The 26127-nt window shown below is 44.5% G+C and overlaps 1 protein-coding gene across 4 annotated transcripts in view; it reads right to left on the bottom strand.

The window, feature by feature from the left end:
- The window catches only part of SMPD3 (sphingomyelin phosphodiesterase 3), a 976655-nt gene that overhangs the window by 479558 nt on the left and 470970 nt on the right, over positions 1–26127 (bottom strand). For 3 of the 4 annotated variants that reach the window (XM_086947747.1, XM_086947744.1, XM_086947745.1), the window contains exon 4: positions 3989–4050. The exons of the other annotated variant lie outside the window; for it this stretch is intronic. The gene's annotated coding sequence lies outside the window, so the exon portion shown is untranslated. The remainder of the gene's footprint in view (positions 1–3988; positions 4051–26127) is intronic. 4 annotated transcript variants of the gene reach the window in all.

The raw sequence follows: 26127 nt of genomic DNA, 5'->3' as shown, positions 1-26127 counted from the left end.
CTTTTTATTTTTACTGGTGGTCCTAGGGCAGTCCATAGGTTGTCATGCTGCCTCGCCTTTGCTGCCCAACTGGACAATGTCCCTTAGTATGAGACGCTTATAACAACACATCCAAATTTGTGCATGTATATGCCAGTACCATAAAACATTAGTGATCGGATGCATTAAAGATTGGGTCATAAAACAGCCCCTGTATTTGCACAGCAGTGTTGCAACCCCTTCTTTCTGTTGGGCTGCCACAAATGTACTAATTCGCTGCAGAAGAAAAGGGCCTTTTGGTAGGATTCAGAGAGTCTGCCTCATTTACATTAATACGACGGGATTTCTTCCGAGAATCGCACCATATAGGATGTGAATACAAAGATGGGCTACCGCAAGGGACAGCACATATCCATCAACATGCCACAGCTTGTGATCCTTCAAATGCCTACCTACTGCATTAACAAAGTGAAAGGTATCCCTCACTTCCACTCTGCAAGTGAATATCACTCCTTTTTGACTGTGGGAATCCCATAAATGGTTTGCAACCATTAACTGTATACAAATCATAAAATACCTTTCCTATGTTTCTACTGTGCCTTTTGCACTCAAGTCAGTGAATTTGAGCACCACAAGATTTGCCAGTGGAAAACCATTTCAACCATTTGCCCATGTGCAGTTTCAAATATGATAAATGCAAGAGCAGGTCATGGTGCCCTCTAAGAATTTGCCTGAACTGGTTTGAAACAAATTCAGATTTGACTTTGACAGTGGATTGCTGTGACTATGCCCGAGTACATTTGTTCCTTTATCCAAATTTCAATGGCAGGATTTAGGCCCACAATATGCTTAAAAGGTAGTTGCGAATGACCCCCTTTGCCCACACAATATTTCGACTTGACCTAAACTGATTCCTCAAAAACCCATATTGACTATTACAAAACAAGACTCAAGTTGTTACAGAATTACCATTTCTAATTGTCAAATGATCAAAAACCGACGCAAACTGTCTCAAGCAGTAGGGGGGAAATGAGCAGGTCGGATTTTTGACCCGATTTGCAGTTTGCAAAGGCGCTAACATATTTGACCAACATTAGCTATTCCGATCTACTGTAGAAGAAAATTATATTGTGCTTTATGTATCCAATTTTCTTCCTGAAAATGCTTGCCCTGAAATCAGTTATTCTTGAAGTGATCTGTGCTATGACAAACAACTCTTCTGCTTCCTCAAGCTAAGGAGCTCTCGCATAGTCCACCACGAAATCAACACTTCGTGGCCAAAGCATTTTTAATGCTCAACACGGCTCCTTTGTATGGGAGGATACGTGTGCAAGGCCTAACTGCTGCAAAACGAATTCACATATAAGTTCCTTACATAAATGACAAACATACTTGACTTTTCAGAAACCCTTGTTCCTGGAAGATGATTGAACAAATGAAACATTTGCACACATGCCTGTCACCTTGATGTTGCGCGGAGTCCTCTTGAGGGCAGTGAGAGCAAAGTGTCACTTTTATAAGTGAAAGCAATCAATATGTTCATAGGGAACTTCGATGAAATATACATGTTTATTCTGACGTGAAACTGACATGTAGGTTTTCAGTCAGTCCCAGTTCTCACTGCTTTGTTAGCTGCCACTTGGACACGGCACAGGACTGTGCGATATGAAAGCATGGTTCTTATTGAGGAAAGCGAAGTGAGTTACAGCAGGGAAAAACACAAACAGCAAACTTTACTCACCTCTTCATTGTTCTACTGCCTTGGTGCGTTCCAGGATCTCCCCAATCATACTGGCAAGCATTGATGAAGAGATACTAAGCTAATCGTTTCTTAATTCACTCCCTGCTAAATGTACTTAATGTCTTTTTTAACTCGATTGGTTCTTACATTTTTCTAGTAACAAACTACAATGCATGATCATCTTATTTTGATGGCTTTGCCAAAATTATTGTGAGTGAATGCTGCATTTAATGCTCATTTCAAATAAAACCCAACTGACTCAGAGAACCTATAATTACTATTATCACTCACTGAACATCCAGTTGTTCATGACCAGCCAACTGTACCATCACAATCAATTCTTAAATGTCATAATTCCACATCTGTAAAGCGGATTAATGTTTCCCAAGCAATGCCGAGGGCCCTGGCATCTTCTCCTACTGCAATCACATAGGCAGTGGCTTAGCTTTGCCTATACTGGAAATACATCATCATCATAACTTTATTTCAATCACAAAGATCTTAAAAAGTACATAGAAAAAAACAAGTTAGGATGGCTAAAAAGATAAAAACCATAATTAAAAGCAAACAAGTCTTCCATATATACAGATAAAAGATACATTAAAGAGATTTCATACAATATATTTTGAGCGTTTGATCCATAAAGCTTACCAATATATGGCCAAACCAAAAACTATTACTCTACGAGTATCTGGATAAAATTCCCAATACATTAAGGTAGTGGCCAGGACCGATTAGCTTACACAAGGGAATTATCCACTTGCCCCTCAGAGACTTATAATGGGGACAAAAGAATAGCAAATGGACTAAGGATTCAGGACTTTCTTTACGAGCTGGACAATTAACATCAAAGGGAGCATTAGTACGACACTTATTGCAAAACAGTTTGGTGGGTAGGGTCTTGTATCTAAATTGTAGAAAAGTTTACCTGCAAGGGGTGGAACAATTTCATCAATAGTTTGCTCGAAGAGCGGAACCGGTTTAAAGTTAATAAATTCCAGGGTCAGAGTACCCACCGGTCTAGTCACCTCTTTCACCAAGATTGAATCCCAGTAGGCAGTTTTCATTCTGCTCTTTGGTGTTGAGCACAACTTTTCAGAATTGTACAAATAAGCCCTATCCCTAGTTTCCTTGGCAAATCTCTCAAAGTTCTAAACCATGGAATGGAGGTTATACTGGAAATACAAATTAAGGGTAGTTGTGCATATTTTCCCATCATTAGTGTGTGGGTGCATGAATTTGTGACACCCCCTATTGAAAGTGATACTTTGCTATCCAGTCCCTTGACAATGACTCTTTCTAGAAGGAATCTGGCATACTCATGTTGGCAGCACCCTAGCTGTACTTCTTGCCTTGTTATAACACTGGCATTTTGCATGGGGTACAGCTGACATCAGTGTGGCATGTCCATGGTTCAGGCTAGAAAGCAGGGTAGAGAGTTTTTTGATTTAGATAGCAAAGATCTTCGTGGATGGTTATTTTTGCTTTTTAATATATGTTACAGCATCAAACAAAATGGAAAAACGAAAAAAAATGTAAATATTAAGATGTGAAGTGGTAGTCTTTTAAGAGGATATAACATTCATCCAAACAACAGGGATGAGAGAGAGCGATTGAGGGACAATTAAATGTTGCTTTGTAATATGCTGAAGTTTCAGTTTCTAGAAGAGCTTTTGGAAAGCAAGCAACACCATTCTATCTTAATGAAGTATTGTATAGGAAGGTCCAGCCATTACAGTCTAAAATGTATTGATTTGATAGGCTGCATTAGTGTTTCCGTTCATTAATGCAAGGCCTGGAACACAGGTTCCGGTTACTACTAATGCACACGGATGCTCTACTCATAAGATCGGTAATGCAATCAAGTGGAAAGTGCTGTTCATATACTGCACCAAGGATAAAAGTAGGGTACAGTCCATCAGCTAATGGCATTGAGAGGCAGAATTATAAAGTAGCACCTTATAAGAGGAACTGGGACCATGTGAAGCTTTACTTGTGACCTTTGATCCAAAAGCTGCCCTCAGCTCTACAGATCATGCTGTGTGTATGACGCATCAGGGATGGGATGAAGGAAGCCCCAAGAAACAGATCTACATGTGGTTCATGCAACTCTTCAATCACTTCCAGCAAACAAATCCACGCATCTTTGACGGAGTCAAACCCAGTTCATATAAACAAAGAACCATCCAGGAAGAAATTGGGACTGGGATCTCAATAAACAAACAACCGTTAGAAAATGAAACGTACAAAAATTCAAATGTGACTTACCAAATCATAAAATTGTTGCACCGTAAGTGTAGGTTGGTTCCAAATGTTTTTTCCAACTCAATCTTAAAGGGGAGAGAAAACCAGAAATTATAACTAAAATTGAAAGGGAGTTGTGCGTTAACACAATCTGTCACAGCAAGTAAACACACACCAAAAATGATGCCATCTTTTCATCCAAAGAGCTTTCCCTCTTCCAGGGGAGTGGAAAAGTCCCCCGGTTTCGTGTCCAAGAGAAAAGAATATTTGAGTGCGCTCATCCCCCAAAACTTTGTCAGACCCCAGTGCAAACCTATATTTAGTACAGCTGAAATGCAAAATTGATGTTTAAATACATATCCACTGTTACAGGGGCAGTTGCAAAAAAGTAGTATTTTCATTATTTGCATTTCATTTTTGACACGATTGATTTTATCATAATCTAAAACGTTGTTAAAAAGAATGTATTTAGCTGTCTAGAGTCACCCTGTAGAGACAAGTTCTACACTGAAGACAAATTTCCAAACATGAGTAATTACAATAAAATGGACGACACTATTCCGGTTAGTTCAAAGACACACAGCACCTATAACACTAGCTTTTTTTTTTTTTTTTGACATTTCCTTTTTTTTTTTATTTCAGTAATGATGTCTGTAAAAGACACACACTTCAGGGAGTGCTCAAAGATACATCATGTACCCCTACAGAATTTATAGCGGGTGAAATAACATTCCACATGTGGAAATTGTAACACAATCTGCAATTGCACGTCTATATGTTTTTCTTTTTTCTCAACTAAAAAGTATTTATGGCAATGGAGAAACACTTTTCCTATACCCCCGCTGTATATATCCTGGTGTGGATACAAAACGGCTCCTGCTCTTGACAAGAGCAGCTTTGTTCATGTGTTCAGGCCAGGAAATTACCTGCAAATGCACAATGAAGTTCACAAACGTACTTGTTTGTGGGTGTTCAGGGACTTAAATTTGTAAGTATGGACAATTTACCATATTGGCATATTCAGTTAATTTGCAAATGCACTGTAAAGACATGCCACTTTGAACTGGCACACTTCACAAACCCACACAGTGAGGAGCGGAGATAACAAGATGAGCATAAGATGAGCAGGAAACTGTTACACAGAGTAAGTTTTCAGTTCATGTGTTGAGTTTTTTTTTTATTCTTTATTAGCATTTCTAAGTTGTAAAACTCCAAAAAGGCCTGAGAAGGTTTAACGACCTGCAGTGGGCAACTCCCCTCGTAATACATATTGCAACAGAAACAAGGCACCCGGGGTTGGACTAGTAACAACGGAGTGCAAGGGGGTCCCTTTTTAAAGTACGATTTCCCTCATCCAAATGCAGGTGGCATGATTCATCATCAGGAATCTCCTCGCACTGGGAACCTGGCCAAGTGCGGGCTACAACCCCCTCACTTTGAGGGAGGAGCTCAGGGATGTTTTTGTTTGTGATGGTAAGGAGGTATACTAAAACCTTCAGATGAGCTGAGGGAGTGTGTGAAGCGGGTAACAGTGCAAATAAAACGAACTCCCTGGTGTGTTAAAAGATTACTTTTAATAGGGCACCCAGGGTCAGGACTAAAAACTGAGAATGTGGGCCATGGCAGGAAGAATCAACCTAACATGGTCTCAAAGTGGTCAATTGGTCGACATGTTTCAGCCTCAATGCCCTCCGCAGAGGTGCAGTGGCTTTCTTCCGGAAATTGTGAAATGTGAGACTGTGTGAGTGTGTAAGTGTGTAAGTCTAGCCACCAATCCAAGTGTGGTGGTGGAAAAAAGGATACAACCAACTAAGGGGCTGGTGCATCAATAGAAGGATACTGCTGTTCAGAGTCGTCGCCTCGGCGCACGCATTTGAGGTGGCTTCCAAAACCTTCAGAGGAGCTCCTCGTAACAGGTTCGTGCAACCGGGGCTACTGAAATCCATTACGGATTTCACAGCCTCCCTAGTTCACACAAGCGAAACGGCTTCAAAAGCATCATGTGGTTTTGGCATGGGTAAAAGTGGCTACCTCCTCTCCAAGCCCTGTCCCATCCAATGTCCCTACATAGAAGCTCCAAATGTGTTGGCTGAAAGCCTCACCCCCCCCTTCTTGAGGCCACGTCCTCTCAAATGTCCAGGTTGTGGCCGCCCGAAAGTCCTACCCCGACCTCCAGGTCCCACCCATCTGAGCTCCCCGTCCTCTATCACATGGTGGGAAATGTTTCTAAGTTGGCAGGTCTGACTGAAGGAACACAAAAGGGCACAAATTCCGATCAAGTGAGAAATCGTTTTGCACCCAGAAAGTTCAACTTAGCTCCTGAAAATAATTTTGCTAATTGGGCCCATAATAGATATCTGTAATATTTTCTACCCTATGTGTGCAGCTTTTAGGAAACCACTGTAAACCGCTAGTGTAACTATTAACCCATTTGAAGACCTTCCAATTCGATTAATCTGAGAGATTAGTTATTGAGGGAACCCGATAAGAATGGAATCTGTGACTGCAAGTTGTGCATAGATGTCAGCAGCAAGTTATTACCCCAAGAACTTCCTTATAAGGCTGAACGACTGATCCTCTGCAAATGTTGGATGCAGACATTGTTATCATATTGGGAATACTGGCCCAAAAAATGAGAGTTCTCAGCAGAAATGTATAGATTTTATATTTTCGGTGTGTGAAACACATGATCAAAAAGTAATCGGTTAGGGTGTGACTGTTCCACTCCTCTGCACGATTTTAAACACAACAGTTTAGAGAATTTGTGCTTTATTACTTAGCAATGGACACAAAAATTGCTACAAAAGATGCGCAGCCTTTTTAACCATTTTCCTTTATGCGATGTAAGATGCCCTCAGCCCTCTCTAGCCCCTTTATCCCAACCTTCTCTCACTTTAAATAATGGAGATAGTTATTATGTACTCGTGCTTTTCTTTGGCTGAAAATTTCAGCTTGACGCACATGTGCTGATGGATAGGAGGCTACAAAACTCTTGCAAGCCCTAGGAAAGTCATAGCAGAGCAGACTGAAGGCTTCCCTCGGAAAAACAAATTCAGCAGCTCAGACATGGCTAATATGAAGTACAGCAGAATGAAGGAACTGGAGAGGCCATTTTAAAAAGCGGACTTAAATCACTGATGTACTGAAACATATTTTTATCATTATTTTGTATGAATGTTAGGCCTTTCGGTTTCTAATTTTTAAGGCTAAATACACATAGATACAGACGAAAAGCAGATGTTTACTTTCTGTATGTATTTACTAAAGTGGCAAAAATGAAGTGAATAGATGGTAGGACTTTAATTATAGCAAGGTATCTAGTGATGGCAGTGATACTTAGTCTACAATTCAACTCCCAAAATAACACGCATTTGCAATGCAATAGGTCTCGCATTTGTTAAAGTCAGAGTTGTTCGCGTTAAAAATTACAATGTTTTTTTACTTTTGCTTTTTTATACCAATGGCAATAGTGCTATGTAAACATAATTACTCAACTGCAAATAAACAAACAAGTAAAAAACATTGTCATTTTGAACACTGATAGCTCTAACTTTAACAAAAGCGAGACCTTTCAGAATGGATTTTTTTCGCATATGTACCAGCATTATAAACCCAGGAGAGCGCTGAAAAGGAGCGAGGACGGTAAGGTAAGAAAAAGAGAAAATTTTACTAGCGCTACAGCTCAGGCGCCTAGAGGCAGTTCAGCTCGCAGTGCGCTATACGAAAAGTATACTGTGAAGTGTTGCATTTGTGCTGTACTGTGCTGTCATGCCATTGGCTGAAAATACTGCTGAAAGAAAATAACCTCATTCCCGCCTGTGAAAGTCTGGATAGCGAGAGGAGCTTCCACAGGAAACATCCCCCAGAACTTCCCATATGACAGCACTTTTTTAACACTGTCACACTAATTCCACTTTCTCACCTGTGGAATTAGTGGGTTATGGAAGATTGCTGTTGTATATCGGCCACTGTTACATCTGGATAGTTGCACGTTCGGCAGATAATGGAACTGGAGAATGGGGTGATAGCGTCCTTTGCCTAGGATCACACATTTAGGACACATTTAGAAACCCCCTCATTGAAATACAGAGCTCTTGGTCACAGAGTCTGCAAGTTGCTACTAGGACACACCTCTGAGGGCCTCTTCTCCCGATATTATAATATAGTTATCAAGGTCCAGCCGTTTGCAGTCTAGTTACCTCTGGGGCAAATGGAATGCAAACGGTTAACACTTCTCAATACAGGTCTCCATTTATTCACAACCTTCGTTAAGAAGCGCTTTGAAGTGGAATGCTAAGTGGCATAGAGTTGTTTTTTATGAAAAACGTCAAAATTCCAATAAGAGTTTTTATGGAATATTATTAGCATAAAAAATATGGTTTACAGAGACGAACACACAGTTTTAGAAAAAAAGGTCTTCTTGCGTGGATACATTCACTTGCCGAACACCTGTTTGTGGTTGCTCTATTCCAAACCCGCACATGCCCTTCCTCGGGCACATTGTTGTGTATATTACCACAGTTCTGACTGTCCCGGTGGGTCGTCGGGTTTCTATAGGCGACCCTGTGTACGCCGAAGTGTTTGCACGTCACATGTGTGAATCGAAGGGGGTTCTTGTCTGCTCCACCTGTCCTCAAGTGCCTGGTGGCTCTGTGTGATGACACATTGTGGCAGTCTAGTGTTTACGTTTTGCGTGTATAAGCCCTCTCTGTATCTGCTCGGAATAGGTTGTGTCCTGTTTGCTGGAATTGCTGGCTGTGCTGTTCTTGTGTGTGCGCACCACTGTGCATATGGTTATGCTCCTGTATGGGTGTGTCACAGCCCCTGTCTGACTACATACATACATGTCTTGTCTGTGTGCACACTTCCTGCTGGGTGTGTGGTGCATGGATTTGATACCAAACGCTCTCTTACTGATATCCGATCTCAAGGAATCCACATGGCTCTATATTAATTATTGTTTATTTATTACAAATGTATCATCACTGCAGGGTGTTTTTATGTGCAAATGAACCGTGTTCATTGGCACGAGCGTGCGTGCAGCACAGTCTGCAGTGTTTAAATTGCCCCAGACCCATGACCTCTGTTCCTTGACCCCGGAGGGCTCCTGTTTGGGACTGGTGAACTTTGGGTCAGACTTGAAGCTCCTAGTGCAGAGTACTGCTGTGGTGGTTTCTTAGCACATCGGGCACTAAGTGTGGCGGTCAGCGGGGTACTGTAATAGTGTATACCGGAAGAAGCTGCAGTCTTAGATTTTACCCCAGTGTATGGAGGGAGGATGTTTGGGCATTTAAACCGGTTTTGACTAGGATATGGGAATATGTGGTTTATGGGTATGGGAATATATGGTAACAGTTTATTTAAATTTGACTGGTGTATGGAAAGAGGTAGACTCGCATGTGTTATGCCTTGCTGGGCATCACTCAGCCGTCACCCTGTGTAGCGCTGCCCTCATCCAGCCAGCCTTGCTAAGTGCTCTCTCCTTCCGCCCACAGGACAAGCTGCCGCACCGCCTAATCGAGAAGAAGAGGCCGAACCGGATCAACGAGTGCATCGCTCAGCTGAAGGACCTCCTCCCGGAGCACCTGAAGCTCACAGTAAGCACCTCTAGTTAGGGGGCGGGGCTCGCCTAGCGCTTCGCTCGACTTCGGTGAAATGTTCCGGAACAGTAAATGTGCGCAATGTGTTTCTAGCGAGGGACTGACCTGTCCCCTTTCTAACCCCAAATACCGCTCCCCCCAACCGTGTAAACACGTCCCCGCTCGGACAAGTCACAGGCTACAGCCATCAGGGTGGCGTGCACCCCCACAAGCCTTTATTCAGGTGGAGGAAGTGAGAGAGGCCCAAAAGGAGCCGCAGTTTAATAACAATGCTTGAATGAAATACTCTGGTGTTAAATTGTGAATCTTGAAAAATAGTCCTAGGAACCGGGGCGTTCAGCTAGACCACAATGTGTGCGCCCACTAGTGCGTCAGAGGCTAGGGCCCTTACGTGGGAGCACGCAGGAAGAAAAAAAAAGATAATCCAGAGTTTTAGGAACCACCTAAATGAATGGTGCACGCGCGCTACAGCATGCCATGTGGTTTTACTTATTGCACCCGTATCTGGGCACAATAATTGAAACCACATAGCAGCGGTGCACGTAATAGACACCAATAGGCCATGGGTGCAGCAATGCGCCCGCCTTTGGCCAATTGTGCGCTGTCTTTCATAAAAAGACGCACGCAAACGCCAATTGCGTGGGCCAAAAGGAAAAGCACACGCACGAGCATGTGCTATTCATAGGTCCGTTTTGAAACCTCTCCAAGAGGTCTCTCGCTACGCATGCAATGCTGCACACTGCAACTCTAGGCGCGAGACCTAAAAACGAAAAAATGTCAGCCGCATCTTCCTCTTTTCACTGAACAATACAATAGTACAAAAATCAAATGAATACAGAGAACAATGTCAAAAAATAAACACCATAAAACCAGAAGCACTAATTAATGTTAAGTGAACGACCCCAGAGTGAACACACTTCACATTGACATATTTGCGATTCAAGTCATTTGGGAACAGAAAGACTAGAGGTTTTATGAACCTACTTGAGAACCTTTAAATTGGATGATAGTTACACATGATTTTTGGTTCTTAAAATGACAAAAGGGTGGGATGTGTACATTTTACAAAATAGTTAATGTTATATTATAAGCGAATAGACATATGTAACAAATTATTCATGAGGTGAACCTAACATTTTAAAAGTGGACTGGAATTGTTGATGCAAGGAAACAGGCATTTCTATTATTACTATTTAATGATATTAGGCCTTCGGTTTCTGATTGTCTTTCTTTATTTATGTGCAAAAGTAGTAAGAAATGGACGCAAGTGAAAATAAACAGTATTCGAATTGTTGCAAACCTCCTAGTAATGGCAGTGATACTCCGGTTCCAGCTACAGTCCACCTCCCAAGATGAATTTGAGTAAATACAAGCTGCATCTTCAGCTTTTCAAAGAACATTACAATCAGTGGCGTAGCTAGGGGGCAGTCTGCCCCAGGCGGCACTAATCTGGGGGCGGGTAGCATGTTCAACTAAATAACTCAACACACAGCTAAGAAAATAACCCGTTAAAAGCGGCGGGAATTCCGCCGCGGAGCTGGCGTTTCCGTGCGCGGGTCGGGCCGCGTCGGCCGTTGAACATGCGCAGCACTACGAAGGTAGTATTTGCGACGGCCAACGGCCGACGGCAGCACGCAGCGGGTTAAGGGTCACGATATAAACACAAAGTACGGACCTTTGAACGAAAGCCCCATCGTAATTGTGAACATGTATAATAATATTAGAAGACGTCAGTGCGCTGCATATTAACAGAAAGCTTGTAATATTCTGTTGAATCATCGAAACTTATCACCTCAAGTGGCCACTTTCTGCAGCATGATTTCAAAGTTATCAAAAACTATTGATGGCGCTATTTTACAAAAAAGAATTTTTTGTCATGAAGTTTTTAAGGCACTAGTTCTAAAAACACGTTTTGAGTGTGCTTGTGCTCTAACACTGGCACCCCCTTAAACCACAAGGAAAATATTATGCATAAGGCCTCATGTGCACGCCAAATGTACCTGGGGTCGCACTGGTTTGCAGAGCTCCGCAGCTTTTGTGGTGACTTCATATTATTTTCGTCCCAGTTTTGTTTTTTCCAGAAGTGGTAAAATATAACTCTAGTCGAGCATGACAATCTGTTTTGCTTTCGGTTTACGCTGTCTGTCATTTTCTCAATAATGAATGCACGCCGAATGTCCCTAATAACTCCGTGTTGCTTTAGATGTTTATTGGTCCAGGAGGAGGAAGGGAACAGTAACTCTTCTTACAGAAGTGCAAATAAAAGACCACTCCTATAAACGACCCCTGAAGCCAATAGACTGGAGCAGATTGTTTTCAGTGCTTAGCTTTTAATTACCCGTTCTTCTGTCTTGGGTGAAAGGCTGACCCAACAATCAGAACTGAAGTCTTGTGCATCATTAACTATTGTGTTGCATTCCTATTATCCCACTGAGCTACCTTACCAGCTACAGTTCTACCATTGAACGTATATTTATGTCTCATTTTATTGCAACTAAAACCAGAGATAAACAATGCTTGAACATTAAATCTACATCAGATCGGCAGCAGACTACTTCTGGGCGAATGCATGCGTATTAAAGGCCTTTGCATGAATTAAAAATCACAGGTACAAACTAACAGAGGCTGCGTGGGTGTAGTTCCGTGCATAAGAAATATTTGAAAGTCTTTACCTGCCCCAAATTCAGCCACTTTACTTTAATAGATACTGAGATTTGGCAACATCTTGTGGCCACTTACACCCTTTTCATTGGAAGTTAAAGATATTCAACAAGTGAAAAAATTTGATCAATTAAAACTGCCCAGAAAAAGGGGAATCAGTGCACAATTCACACTTATATTATGCCTCATTCCAAATAGAAATTTCAAAGCAATGAAGTAATATTGCTCGTAGTAATTATCCCATGGGTAGCGAAGATCGCAGAGGCTCATGTAAACAATGTTCGATCTCAATACATGAACCTTAATGACATTCTGGATCCTTCCCAAAATTGCTTCAGACCAGGCCACAGCACCGAGTGCGCCCTACTAGCCACAACTGAACATCTACGGATGATCCTTGACGCCGGTCAGAGTGCAGCGCTGATCTTATTAGATCTTAGCGCTGCCTTTGATACAGTGTCTCATGACATCCTTCTGTATCGTCTGGAGGCAGTAGGGATCACGGGAACTGCCTTAGAGTGGTTCGGATCATTTCTACAGAAAATGTCTTTCCGGGTATCGGCGCCGCTGTGCCTTTCTCAATCCCATCCCATCGGTCAGGGGGTTCCTCAAGGCTCTGCACTAAGCCCGTCTCTGTTTAATCTATATGTTCAGCCTCTTGTGGCTGTGGCAAAGGCATGGGACCTAACGTTGGTATCATATACTGACGATACCCAGCTTGTTATTACCTTAGCTGAAGGGCCATCCACATCGGCCACGAGGTTCAGAGACGGGATGGCTGCAGTAGCCCAACGGATGGCAGACAACTGTCTACAGCTTAATACAAGCAAAACCGAGGTCCTACTGGCAGGGAAGAACATCTCCCTTTGGAACGAGCACTGGTGGCCGGCCTCGCTCTGTACTATTCCTGCGCCAAAGACTCTTGTTAAGAACTTAGGAGTCTGAATGTATTCATCACTTAGCTTTCAGACCCACGCGAAGAGAGTGGCAGCCACATGTGTTGGCCTGCTTAGAGGCTTAAACCCCCTCCTGAAGTTCTTTGATTCAGCAGTTCAGCAGCTTATTGTCCAATCCACGATACTATAGCGTCTGGACTATGCCAGCATGTTGCTTTTGGGGGCTAATAAAGCCGAGATACAGCGACTCTGAGTCCAAAATTCGGCTGCCAGACCTTGGTGGGACTTCCTCGCCTGTGTTCTGTTAGAGCCAAGATCAGAAGGCTGCACTGGCTTCCGATCAATTCCCGGATCCAGTTTAAAGCTCTCTGTCTGGCGTTTAAGATCTTAAAATCCGGGCGCCCGGAACTATTGCGCCCACTTCTGATCCCGTATGTTCCCAAGCGTAGCTTGCGCTCGCTGGGACAGCATCTGGTGATCGTACCACGGACTAAACTCTGCCGTATTGGCGGTCGCTCTGTCCGGGTCACGGCAGCCAAGCTATGGAACTCCTTGCCGGTCCATATTCGCGGAATGGAGGATCTGCTGGCATTCTGGAAAGCCATTAAAACCTTCCTCTTTCCGTTATCATAGGGCTTGCGACTATGGTGGGCTGGCTCTTAATTGAATCTGTATCCTTTAGATCTAGTAGCGCTGGGACGCGTCTTTGCTGGGGCAGCTGTGCGCTTAGAAATCATTTAACATAACATAACATAACATATCACTCCCACATGGTAAGGATAATAAAAGGTGTGAAAATATTGCAATATGATATTGGGAAACTCGTAATAGGCCACAAGACAGATAAAGCTCAATTCTGACATGGCTGAAACTTGCGGGTCACTGTAAGAGTGTCAGCCAGACAGCCCCAGCATCCGTCACTGGGGCTGTAGCACCAGGGATCCAAGAAGCCAACACAGTAGTGGCAGATGGGTGGAAATGTCTTTTTTGCATGGGTTGATCAGCCGGTGTGTTGGTACAAAATTCCACTGCACATATTCACTGTTGTGTAATCTATCATAAAATCTTTAAACTTAGGTGGTTTGCAGTAAAACAAATTTGCACATTATAATGTTTGCAAAACAAAAATGTGTTGTAGGTTGTCTACACTAAAATGTATTGCAAAATATTATGAATGAAATTATTGAAGATTAGTAAACTTTTCAAATCAGAAGAAGCACTGTCCTCACTAGTTCACCAGGACTGTGCAAGATAATACATAATTAAAGAAGTCATCCACCGGTGGCGATGCCACATCAGGGAAGAATCGATTCCTCGCCTGAGCCCCCAGAGCACCCACTGTTAACAGGCAAAGGGTGCCGGGTAGGGCGCACTCATCAATCTGTGCCGGGCCTCTGTGATGATGCAGATGCTGTCAGTCTCATCTAATGCCCAAAATCCAGAGTGATCGCCAAGAACCTCCGGCGGCCACATCAGGATGGGAGCAGGCACACCAGTGCGATTGATTGCAGCAACAGAATGGCGGGGGGCACACCTGATGTATTGCCTTGTGTAGGGCATCAGCAGCAGCGGCTCTGAGTGCCAACTGCATCCCCTGCTTTCTTTGAAAAGTGAAAAACACAGAGAGAGCTGGTGAAAGCTACAAAAGATGTGCCTTTCTACCTACTGTGTAGCCTGAACTGTGTCCTGTATATGTATGTAACTTGCATGATCGAGGTAACTATTAGCGGCGATATTACGTGCCTCTCGGACCTCTTTCAAGTGCTCTCTGTCCTTTTTCCCCAGAACCCGCCGTCCCCCTCCCACCCTCATGGCATGGGCGGCAATCAGAGGGATAGCCCCGGGTCCAGAAGCTCTAGAAGCTCTAGCTACACCTCTAAATACAATTAGTAAAAAATAAAATGGATAAATACCGAGAACACTGCCAAAACATAAATACCCCGAAAGCAGGAACACTAATTAATATTATGTGTTTGAACACAGAGTGAACACACTTCCAGCAGCATATTTATTGATTCTGGCCATGCGGGAATAGTTTCAAAATGTTTCATATAGACCATAGAGTTGTTAAGATGAAACATTTAATTCAAACAAGTTATTACATTATGATAACCTTTTAAATTAAAATCTGCACTACCCAGTAGAAAAATGTAACAATTTATTTCAGAAAGTGCACCTAACGTCAGAGAATATGACATGGATACTGACGTTTACTTGTGTTACTACCACATACCTCTAAACTGCAATACCTGAGGATTAAACACTGTGAATGCCCCCACATTTGCTTGGGTAAAGCCATTATCATAATCTTAGCCAATCAACAAAGGAATCAGTTCTGCAAGAGCCAGGAGGGGTTTTGTGGAAACTTCACATTGACGGCTGTGATGCCAAATGTTACGCACCCGCTGTACGTGTACTGACCGAAAGAGAACACAAAAGAACAGTGGCAAAGGCAATGGCCTGAACATATGAGTACAAACCGTTCTGGATGGTCTGTAGCCTGGATTTATTTTGCTTTCCTTCCATATCTGATACTTTATCAACATTACTGGGCCACAGGGCTCTTTACTGAGGAAAACACAGGTCCTGGTTTTCCACTAGTTTTAAACACATGGGTTCTCAGTGGCAAGGACACTACTTTCGAGAAGAATCCAGTGCTGAGCAGGGTTCGTGATGTAATGGCGCCTTATTATTTTACTCTTTGCTGTGGGGAAAAGAACAAGAATTGGTGTTCAAATGCAGATTATGATGGTTTAATGTCATCTGTGCTGATTTCTCCTCGTCTGTGACAATGTCTAAAAACGATCTGCCAAATCTAGCCTCTGATTTCCATCGTTCTCTCTTTGGTGAGGAGGTGCATCATCACTTTCACAAAGCTTTGACTTCCAACCCCAAGGGAAAGGTGTGGCGCAGGGGCCATAGCGGCTGACTCCGGAGTGCGGGACTCACAGTTCGATCCCTGGCGCCAATGGCAGATTTTGTGACCGTGGGCAATAGCTCACTTAATCTCCCTGACGGTCCCCAGCACCTGCATATACTTAGAGGTGATAAGCTTGTACTTTACAATTATGAAATTATTATTATTTATGGTGTCTGTTATTTGTTCACCACGAGAGGCCTAATCAGTCATCTCCCTCACTCTACACATTGTCAGATTTTTTAAAAATGTTTTTTATTAGACAAATCAACAATAAAACACATCAGGTGACATTTACAGGTCTTATAGAATTTCTCTGTGACATTCCATACATTAGGATATTGTACAGTATAGACAATCAGGGGATCAAGGGGACACACGCACATCTGCTTCATCTAGACACATCGGGGGTGCACAGACATCTCCCCTGCAGTGATTCCAAGCCTCCCACACTCTCCCCCACTTCTTAGGACATCCCCTAGCAACATAGACTGGCCTTTCCCTGAACATACACCAGTCGAGATCCTCCTTCCATTTCTCAATTCGGGGAGGCTGGCTAGCTCCCCAGAGCTGGGCAATATTACGCTTAGCTACCATGAACGCCAACGTCACCCATTGTTTCCGATATGCATTTAGGTCTGTGGGCTCCCAGGCGTTCAGAATACACCTCTGGGCCTCCGTTTGCAACTCAATCCCCAGAACCGCCCGAAGCGCGGCATGGACCTTTCCCCAGTATGCTTGCTCCCTAGTGCAATGCCACAGAATATGAGCGAACGTCCCCAGTTCCCCACAACCCCTCTTACATTCTCCATCCTCCGAGCGGCCTATACGGATCAGACAAGGGCCCGTAATATAAGACCTGTGCAAATTTTTTTACTGCACCAATCTGAGCCTCATCTGTATAGCCACTACCCGCAGGGAAGAGACCGCCTCCCACCAGTCCTCATCATCTAACTCCAACCTATCCTCATTCCAAAGTCGTCTAAGAAGTACCAGTAGATCCTCCATGTTATTAATGAGTTTTTATATATTAAAGAAATTGTTTTCTCGGGAAGATGCCCGCCGAACACCCGGTCCTCAAGGGGAGAAGCGTCGGGGAGTGACATACCCGTGGGAATGTGGGTGAGTAGTGCGTGTCGGATCTGAAGGTATCATAAACACTCACAGTCGTTCAGTTGATACTGTCGCTTTAGAGAATCGAAAGTGTGAACTGTTCCCTCCCCCAGACATCCTTTATGCGTGTGATCCCTATAAGATCCCACAAAAAGCCTTTAGACTTCCATAGACTTCCCAACTTCTCTGAATTCCACAGCGGGGTGGCGAGCGTGAGCCTCCCCTCCCACTTGTGGTGCCTGTTTGCCGCATGCCACACATGGACGGCATGAGCCGTAGGTCCCGTAAGCGGAAACCTGCTGATCCCCGCATAGAACGCTCTAGTGTAGGCACCCCCCGGCAGCTGCCAGCGGTCCATAGTGTAACCAGGGTCCTCTGGGGGCCCATACATCCTGTAGTTCACTGCCGCCAACTGAGAAGCCCAATATTATTTCCTCAGGTCCGGCAATCCTATCCCCCCATCGTACCAGGGAAGGGTAAGCTTGGAGAAAGCTATGCGGGCCGGCCATCCCAGAGAAGCTGCCTCTGGAGTGCCTCTATCTCCCTGTAGTAGGACGTGGGAACCGGATCCATCGCATTCTGGAGAGTAGACAGAAACCGGGGCAGAGCCATCTACCTAAAAGGGAGAGGGGAAGCGTCTTCCAGCACACGATGTCCCCCTTAAAGCGTGTCAGAGGGGGCATAGGTTACTAGAGTATCGGAGCCGAGGATTGAGCGTGATGTAGATACCGAGGTATTTGAATCCCACCGGATCAATCTGTAGCGGGCAGGCGACTGGGACAACCAGCGGGTCGCCATTAAGGACAAGGAGTACCGATTTAGACCAATTCATCACAAAGCCAGAGTTCCTCCCAAATATAGCCAACACATTCAAAAAACAAATCAAGGAAACCCTCGGGTTGGTAAGATAAAGGAAGATATCGTCGGCATACAATAAGATTTTATCCTCCCTTTCCAGCGTCCATCGCATGACGCGTATCGACCGGTCCTGTCAGACCCAGGCTGCCAGGGGCTCCAAGGCGAGGGCAAATAGGAGCGGGGACGGGAGACAGCCCTGCCCGGTCCCCGTGCCCAGACAAAAATCAGTAGACTTACGATTATTTACAACAACTCGGGCCATTGGAGCAGAATATAGGAGGCGTATCCAGCCCGTGAACTCTGGGCCAAACCCCAGTCTCGCCAATACCGCAAAAAGGTAGGGCCACTCAACCCTATCAAAAGCCATGGCAGGGTCCAAGGACACCAGCACCGCTGGTTCCTGAATCGTTGGGACCCTACCCAGAACCCATTGTAGCCGACGCAGATTAAGGGCTGTATTCCAGCACGGCATAAAGCCCGACTGGTCCGGGTGTATCAAGGGAGTAATAACTTTGGCTAGTCTCGTTGCCAGCAGCTTCGCCAGGACCTTAGGTTCTACGTTCATCAGCAAGATAGGTCTATATGACGAGCAGCATGTCCTGGGCTTACCCTCGTTATGGATGACAACTATGTTGGCAACATGCTGGTCATACGGAAGTTGCCCCCTATCTTTGCTTTCCTCGAACATGGAACGGAGAAATGGAGCGATTCTATTGGATCTTAATTTATATAAATCTATGGGGATACCATTCGACCTGGAGGCCTTCCCAGAGCGTACTCCCCTAACAGCCTGCGCCACTTCGTTGACAGTGAGTGGTGACTCCAGATAGTCCCGATTTTCCCCCGATAGCACGGGCAATTGAATGTCCCTAACCATCGCACCCTTAGCCGCTTCAATGTATACCCCCGCCGAACTATATACTTCGCTATAGTAACCTGTGAATCTATCAGCAATAGCTTGTGGGTCTGTTATCGTTTCGGCATTTTCCCCTTGTAATTCCGGCACTAGCCGCGTGGCCCACTCCCTCCTCTCAAGCCAAGTAATCCATTTTCTTGCTTTATCTCCATGCTCATACACTCTGCTCTAAATCTCTCCATTCTGCACCCTAGCCCTATCTCTTGCATGGCCATCAAACTCATCCTGTCTTAGTTTCAACAGGTGGAGACCCTCAGGGATCACCCCTCGAGACACCTCTCTTTCCAGTCTTATCACTTCCTCCTCCGCCTTTTCAATTTCAGCCTGCCGTTCCTTCTTCTTCTTAACAATCAGAGAGAGGGCCTCCCTCCGAATTACAGTGTTATACGCCTCCCACAATGTCTGAGCTGAGTAAACCATGCCCTGGTTCTCCTGAAAGTATCTATCAGTAGCCTTAACTATTTCTTTCTTCGTGGTGGGATCCCTCAGATGCCATGGGTTGATAGGGGAAATCTTGCCCGCGGTGACCTGGTCTAACTCCAGCCGGAGCCAAAGTGGAGAGTGGTCCGAGATACCCCTCCCGAGTTGCTGTGCCTCCCAGATGGCACATGCCTGAGGCGCCAGAACCAAGACATAGTCAATCCTGGACATGCTGTGGTGTGCAGAGGACACGTGTGAATTGCACGTCACCCGGGTTGCGCACCCTTTATCCATCTACCAACCCCATTGTGTCCATAAAGTCAGGGAGCCATTTCAGTGCCAGCCTCAGCGTTCGAGCGGGGTAGCAGTGCAAATCACCGTTGACCACCTCGTTGAAGTCACCTCCCATCACCAGGAGACCCAAGGGCAAAGCCAGAAAAATAGCACCCAGATCAAGAAATGTATCGGACTGCAGGCCGGGCGGGACATAAATGGATACAAAGACAATTGTTCTCCCCTCCCACTGCCCCAATATGCCTATATACCTACCCCGCTGGTCGGTCCAAGTAGCTTGAATGGTCAAGGGAAAGGAGTTTTTCACCAATATGCCAACTCCCTTTGACCCTGTTGTGAACCCTGCATGGGCTACTAGCTTGTAGCCCCCTTTATGTAATGCCTACACCTATTACCAATGGGATGTGTCTCTTGCAAAAGCACAACGTCAGGGGAGTCTCGTCTGATGAACTGGTTAACCATCCCCCTCTTCAGCTTATCCCCCAGACCGTTCACATTCCAACTAAGCACGTTTATCCCCGATCCCAGTCTAGTGTTTGCCATTGAGTCGGTATAGAAATAACACTGTTGCAACACTGTCTCCTGATGTTGAAAAAATATCACAAACTACAAACATTCCCACAAACAATGCGGTCCCTGGAATCGGGATCCCACCCAAACCTGCACTTTCCCCCACTCCCTGCACCCCTGCACTAGGCTTTCGCCCATCCCCAACTAGCAGTGTGCCTGTCGCCCCACACACTAAACCTACTAACTAACTAAAAGTAGTAACGGGGAGGAAGGCCAGTGTACCGTCCCCTCCCAAGCCCTGGAAGAGGTAGTCCCCCGGTATCCATGAAACCTACAAATAGTACACCTATTACAAGTCCAACCAAACAAAGGGAAGCGTGGATCTAGCCCCACTACCTGACAGCACACAGCAGTCCCAAGAATCTTGCAGCCTCCTTTATTCCTGCTCCTGTGGTCCACCGCCTCCATCGTGATCCCGTCTCTCCGGCGCGCCAGGAGGACTACTGTCTATCCAATCACATACCACCTCCGGATTGTCAAAGAACCAGGTCCTCCCCTCGGCCTCCACTCTCAAGCGAGCCGGAAACATCATTGCATACTTCAGCCCCTTGTCTCTGAGCTTCTTTTTCACTGCGTGGAAACTCATCCTTTGTTTCTGCACAGCTTGCGTGTAGTCAGGGAAGAAAGATAATGTAGCTTTCTCATACCTCTGGGGCCGGGCCCCTGAGCGAGCCGCCTGCAAGATCGCGTCCCTGTCTCTGAAGTTCAAGACCCTCGCAATCATCGGGCGAGGGGGAGCCCCAGGCCTGGGCCTCCCCCCCCCTCGGCACCCTATGGGCCCGCTTGATCGTGAAGAAGTTGCCCAGCCCCTTGGGCTTTAGGTGGTTAAGGATAATGTCTTCAACAAAGAGGTCTGGTGCCGGGCCCTCGGATTTCTCTGGTACTCCGAGAATACGTATGTTATTGCGTCGAGCCCTTCCTTCGTATTCATCAATCTTTGGTTCAGTCAGGTCACAAGATGTTTTGAGGTCACACACCTCCTGTTGGAGCGATGCCACATCGTCAATTAGGTTAGCTGTCTTAATTGTCTTTATGTCAAACGACTTGACCTTTTCGTTCACCTTCGTGAGATCCGTCCGGATAAGATTGACCTCAATCGTGACAGTGTCCAGCTTGTTATCCAAGGACTCCATCTTCTGTCCCAATGAAGTCCAGACACCATCAATGGCTGCTATCACGTACAGCAGCGTCGGCTCCACCTGAGGGCCCAAGGAGTCCCCGGCCGTCGATTGTGTCCGCTTCAAGACCGTGGGAGATCCTTTAGTTTAAGTTTACCACTCGACTATTTATTCCTTGAATGATGTGGTAGATAGCTCCCCTTCCTGATACGATACCTTTTATTTTCAGATTGTGAATTGTCCCCTGGTGAAGGGCCCCGTCCCGAAATGCATAGGGACACCTTCATTACAATTGGATGTTGTTGATAAATAATTTGCGTGTACCATTCTTCAATACAGTCACTATGATGTAATATGTGACCTACAAAATAAATACATCTTTAAATGGAGTACCAATGAAAGAGACATTCCCCTGTTTTTCTACCTTGATTACTAACATTTGAATTTTGCTGAAGGAGCCCTCGTCTCCTACAGGTGCGCCTTAGGAAGTAGTGTGGGTGACTCCTGCACTACCCTACTCTTACCGGTAAGCAACCACTAAGACTGTTGTAACTGGGAGACCAGGTGACCAATGGCGATTGGGGATGCACTGTATTTCCCTGCTGCATCATGGGAGATTGAGTCCTAAGGCTGGAGACAACCACTGATACTAGTGGATACCAGGGTGGGCCCAGGAACACTCACCACAGCTCTTCAACATCCCCAGCAGCTTCAGCATCCTCAGCATGCTATATTTCCAGCATCAGTGCCACTTCTTTTCTGGACCCTGGTAAAGGAAAGAAGTGCACTGAGTGTCTCCCTGGACCTAAGTGGTCTCAGTGACTGGCCCCAATCCGTTGTGGCCCTTCCAAGAGAATATTTGTAGTTGTTCTTGCTTATTGGGTCAGAACTTACTAAGCTGATTACAATGGTTTACTGCATTTTAAGGAATATACTTACCTTTGAAAAATCATTTCTCCAGTTTTCCAGAATGGATTTTAGTTGTTTTAGTGTCTATTTAAAGATAACAAATGTACCCTATTTTTTAAATTGGCATTATGTCATGTTTCTTAATTACTGGCTTGTTTTGGTAGTTGTAAATGCTTTACACTTGTTCCTTTGATTAAGCCTAACTGCTCTGTGCCACATCTACCTAGGAATGAACTAAGGGTTTTCTTAAAGAAACCCAAGTGGACCTGATAAAGTGACGTTATTACATGTTGAGGTCTCACAACCACACTACAGAATAATTCACTTTCATATAACCAGGATGGGGAGTTTCAGTTGAATTGATGACGTAAGAGCCACAAAATTAGTAGAGATTTACTTCTTTTGAAAAGTTCAAACTGAAGTGCTCCTTTGTCCTCATACAATGCACCTTTGTGCCTATACAATGAACGTATGCCCTCTTACAGGTAAATCAGTCATGGAATCTGGTATATGTCTTTGCAGACACCAAGTAATAGTTATGAAAAAGCATTGCCTTAGTCAGTGTGAAAAGTACTATAGGTGGATAAAATGTATAAACCATAAGGGGCCTCACCAACTCCTGTGGCAGGATACTAACCACCACACAAATGCAAATGCATCACAAAGGTAATACAGAGAGGATGCAGTGGCATAAACTAATGTACAAAACAGTACAATAAAAACTGCACAGTGAGACGAGGTGACGCTTGAATCTCTCAACCTTTGTTTGAGGCTGTAATTTAAATATGTGGGCATCACCTAGTAAAGATGCCTTTTGCATGGAAACACTAAGACCGCATGCCAGGTCCCATCCCTTTCTACCTTTTGAAAGCAACTGACGATACTACCCTTTCAAACTCCCCTCGAACACTGCCTAATCCTCCCCCTTGATTTTAAGTGTCCATAATGCATGGTCTACGCTTCTCCAAGGTGCCTGTTCTATGGTTATCCTACTACAGTGACTCGGTCTCCATTGTGGATGTGGACATCAGACCAGACTGGCCATAGCAGGCACCGGGTGTTTTTCCCGATGGGCCGGAAGGGTGGGGCCGGTTTTGGACCCGTGAGGTGTGGTTTTGTTCCAGGGGGCCGCTTTTGCAGCAGTGCTGCAATATCAGCCCCCTGTAACAAAAGTGAGAGCGATACTTCTCACTAGCACTTGCCCCCATATTTTAATGTTGCATAATTGTTTCTATGCTTATCACACCGTCACAGCGCACAAATTCATCAAGGCGCCGGACTCTGCTCTCATATTTGTTGTATCTGTTTCCTGACCAAATTTAATCCTGTCCCTAGTACTTTGTAATCTGCAATATTTCTGTTTATATCTCAGTGTAAATCACTTATTTGAATACTGATCAGAAAATCACAAACACACAAATAAAAATTGTACATTTAAAACACAAATGGAAGAAACCACTTGCAATGCATTAGTATGTACTGCATGGAACAAAATATCTGCAATGGGGGTGTTTCAGAATTTTTCCTATAAGACTGTTACCAAGCCTAGCCAGTTTCATAAACCGTCCAGTAGGTATCGTATTGGGATCCCAGTAAAATAGCTTAGGGGTTTAGCTTTCTGCAGAGATCTGTTTTTTCCCAGTTGATAACAATTTTTTATCAGTACAGACCAACTAAATTCTTAATTTTTGTAAAATTAACTGGGAGGTATAGCGTGTAGGCACTTAGTAGGCTCCTGCTCCCCCACTCCACTTTCCAACCTTGGAAAAGAGCCCCTTCTGATACTTGACTGAATGGATTTTAAGAAGAATAAATATATAAGATATAGCCAAAATGTAAGACCGATATTCAGGTATCACTTCTTTAACTGCCCACCATCTTTCCTTTCGGAAGCTAATGAAGACCTGATATTCGAGAATACGTTTTAGAACCCCTGATATTGTCTGCTTGTTGTCACTAGCGCTGGGATGCCTGCGGGTACCCATGCGCTCAACCAATGTTAATTATTAATAATAATAATAATAATAATAATAAGAGGGGCACCTGGGGAGAAGCACTACATAAATATGAAGGGGGTGACATGTTCTTCTTAAATTATTTACATCAGGAAAATATAAATCACAGGGTAAATAAGTGAGACCATCTACAAAACTGGATAAAAAAATAATAAGAATAGTACAGGTAAGTAATGGGGCTTATGGGGGAGGATAATGGAAATTGTTGCAGTAATCAGTGGGGCGGCTGCCACCGAGTAGCATGGGTATGCTGAGAATGAGGGGATTGACAAATTAATTAAAATGTGACTTACCTTGCTGCCAGGATGCCACCTCACCTCGCGTCGTCCTCTGAAGGAGGTAGTACAGGCTCCCCTTAGCCAATCACAACGCTGCAATGCAGTGTTGTGATTGGTCTGCAGCATTCTCTTGGAAGTATAACAAGCCTTGCCCAGGCAGTAAAATTCACAAATGTATTTCGGCTGTGTTTGGGTGGCTGTCCACGAAGCAACTTAAATGTAATGCTGGAAAGACAGAGCTGCTTTTTTTTGGTTCAGAGGCTGAGACACCTTGGCAGTCCTTTTGGCTGTCTGATGTACGACCCCCCCCCCCCCCCCCACACACACACCTATCAAAAATCTGGTGGTGAAAACTTGGGCTTTAAATTTGATGGACAATTGCTATTCCATTCCCAAGTATATTCAGTGGTGGGCACCTGTTTTGCCCTTCTTCGACTTCTCCAGAAGTTTCTGTTCTTACTGTCCTTCGCGGCCAGACAATTAGTGATTAAAGCCCTGATCATCTCACGTCTTGACTATGGGAGCGGTCTCTATTCAGGCATGCCTAAATACCTGATCGATAGGCCGCAGCTGCTTCAGATTGCAGCGGCCTGAACTATTTTCGGGCTCCCCCTTGACTCTCATGTGTCAAGTCTTCTTAAGGGTCTTCATTGGTTTCCCGTAAGGAAGAGGATTATCTTTTAGACAATGCTTGTGACCAGAAAGCTCTATACGGAACTGGATCAGGCTATCTACAAAACAGAATTATGTTCTATGCCCCAGAGAGAAACCTTTGCTCTGCGAATCTCTGCCTTCCCAGAATCCCGTGAATCAGGAAGGCAAGGCCAGGGGACAAAGCCCTTTCGTTCTGGAACAAACTGCCTTTGACCCTCAGATGTATCGAGGCAACGCCTGTGTTTTGGAGACGGGGACAGGGAGCCTGTGCATGTTCCTCACCAGGCTGTGTGATGCAGCCCGGTGGGATACATGCAAAGTGAACAGGACTGTTTGGCCAGCCCAAGAGGGCCAGCCTAACCGTCATGCTCACTTAAGTGCCCACCATTCCTCCCCTTGCTAGCTGTTACTAAAGCAAAGCCCCGCCCCATAAAACTGCATGAAAAGGGAAAATAAAATGATAATATTGTAGTGTTATTATCATTTTCATTTTTCTTTTTCTAAGGAAAAAATTCAGTGGGGTGGCGTTCCCCCACCTTAGCGGAGGAGCTGCCACTGCAATAAATTACATTTAGGGGTTGAGTTAAAAAAAAAGTTAATTGAGTAGCAAATGCATGAAGTTAATCAAAGTAATACAATAAAATACAGGAAAAGAACTGCTAATGAAATGTGAAGGATATAGGTAAATGGGGTAGAGGCAAAGTAAGGATGGGATTCGGATAAGTATTTGCCCATAAACAGATATTTCATAAAATTACAAAAATAATAAAAACCGGAATTCCTCAATAATTCCCTCAAAAATGTACCGATGTTTTTTTTTGCATTTGTTTATTTCATTAGATTCTCAAAGGGAGACAAACGTATCCCCTCTAGATTCGAAAAGCACTATTGCTTTTGTTCCAAAGATCACTAAGAGGAAACGGAAAGGGCTTAGATTCCTACAT

This window comes from Lissotriton vulgaris, chromosome 12, assembly GCF_964263255.1.
Source record: "Lissotriton vulgaris chromosome 12, aLisVul1.2, whole genome shotgun sequence".
NCBI lineage: Eukaryota > Metazoa > Chordata > Amphibia > Caudata > Salamandridae > Lissotriton > Lissotriton vulgaris.
Note: the sequence above shows the minus strand (reverse complement) of the source record. Positions and strands in the feature narration are given on the sequence as shown.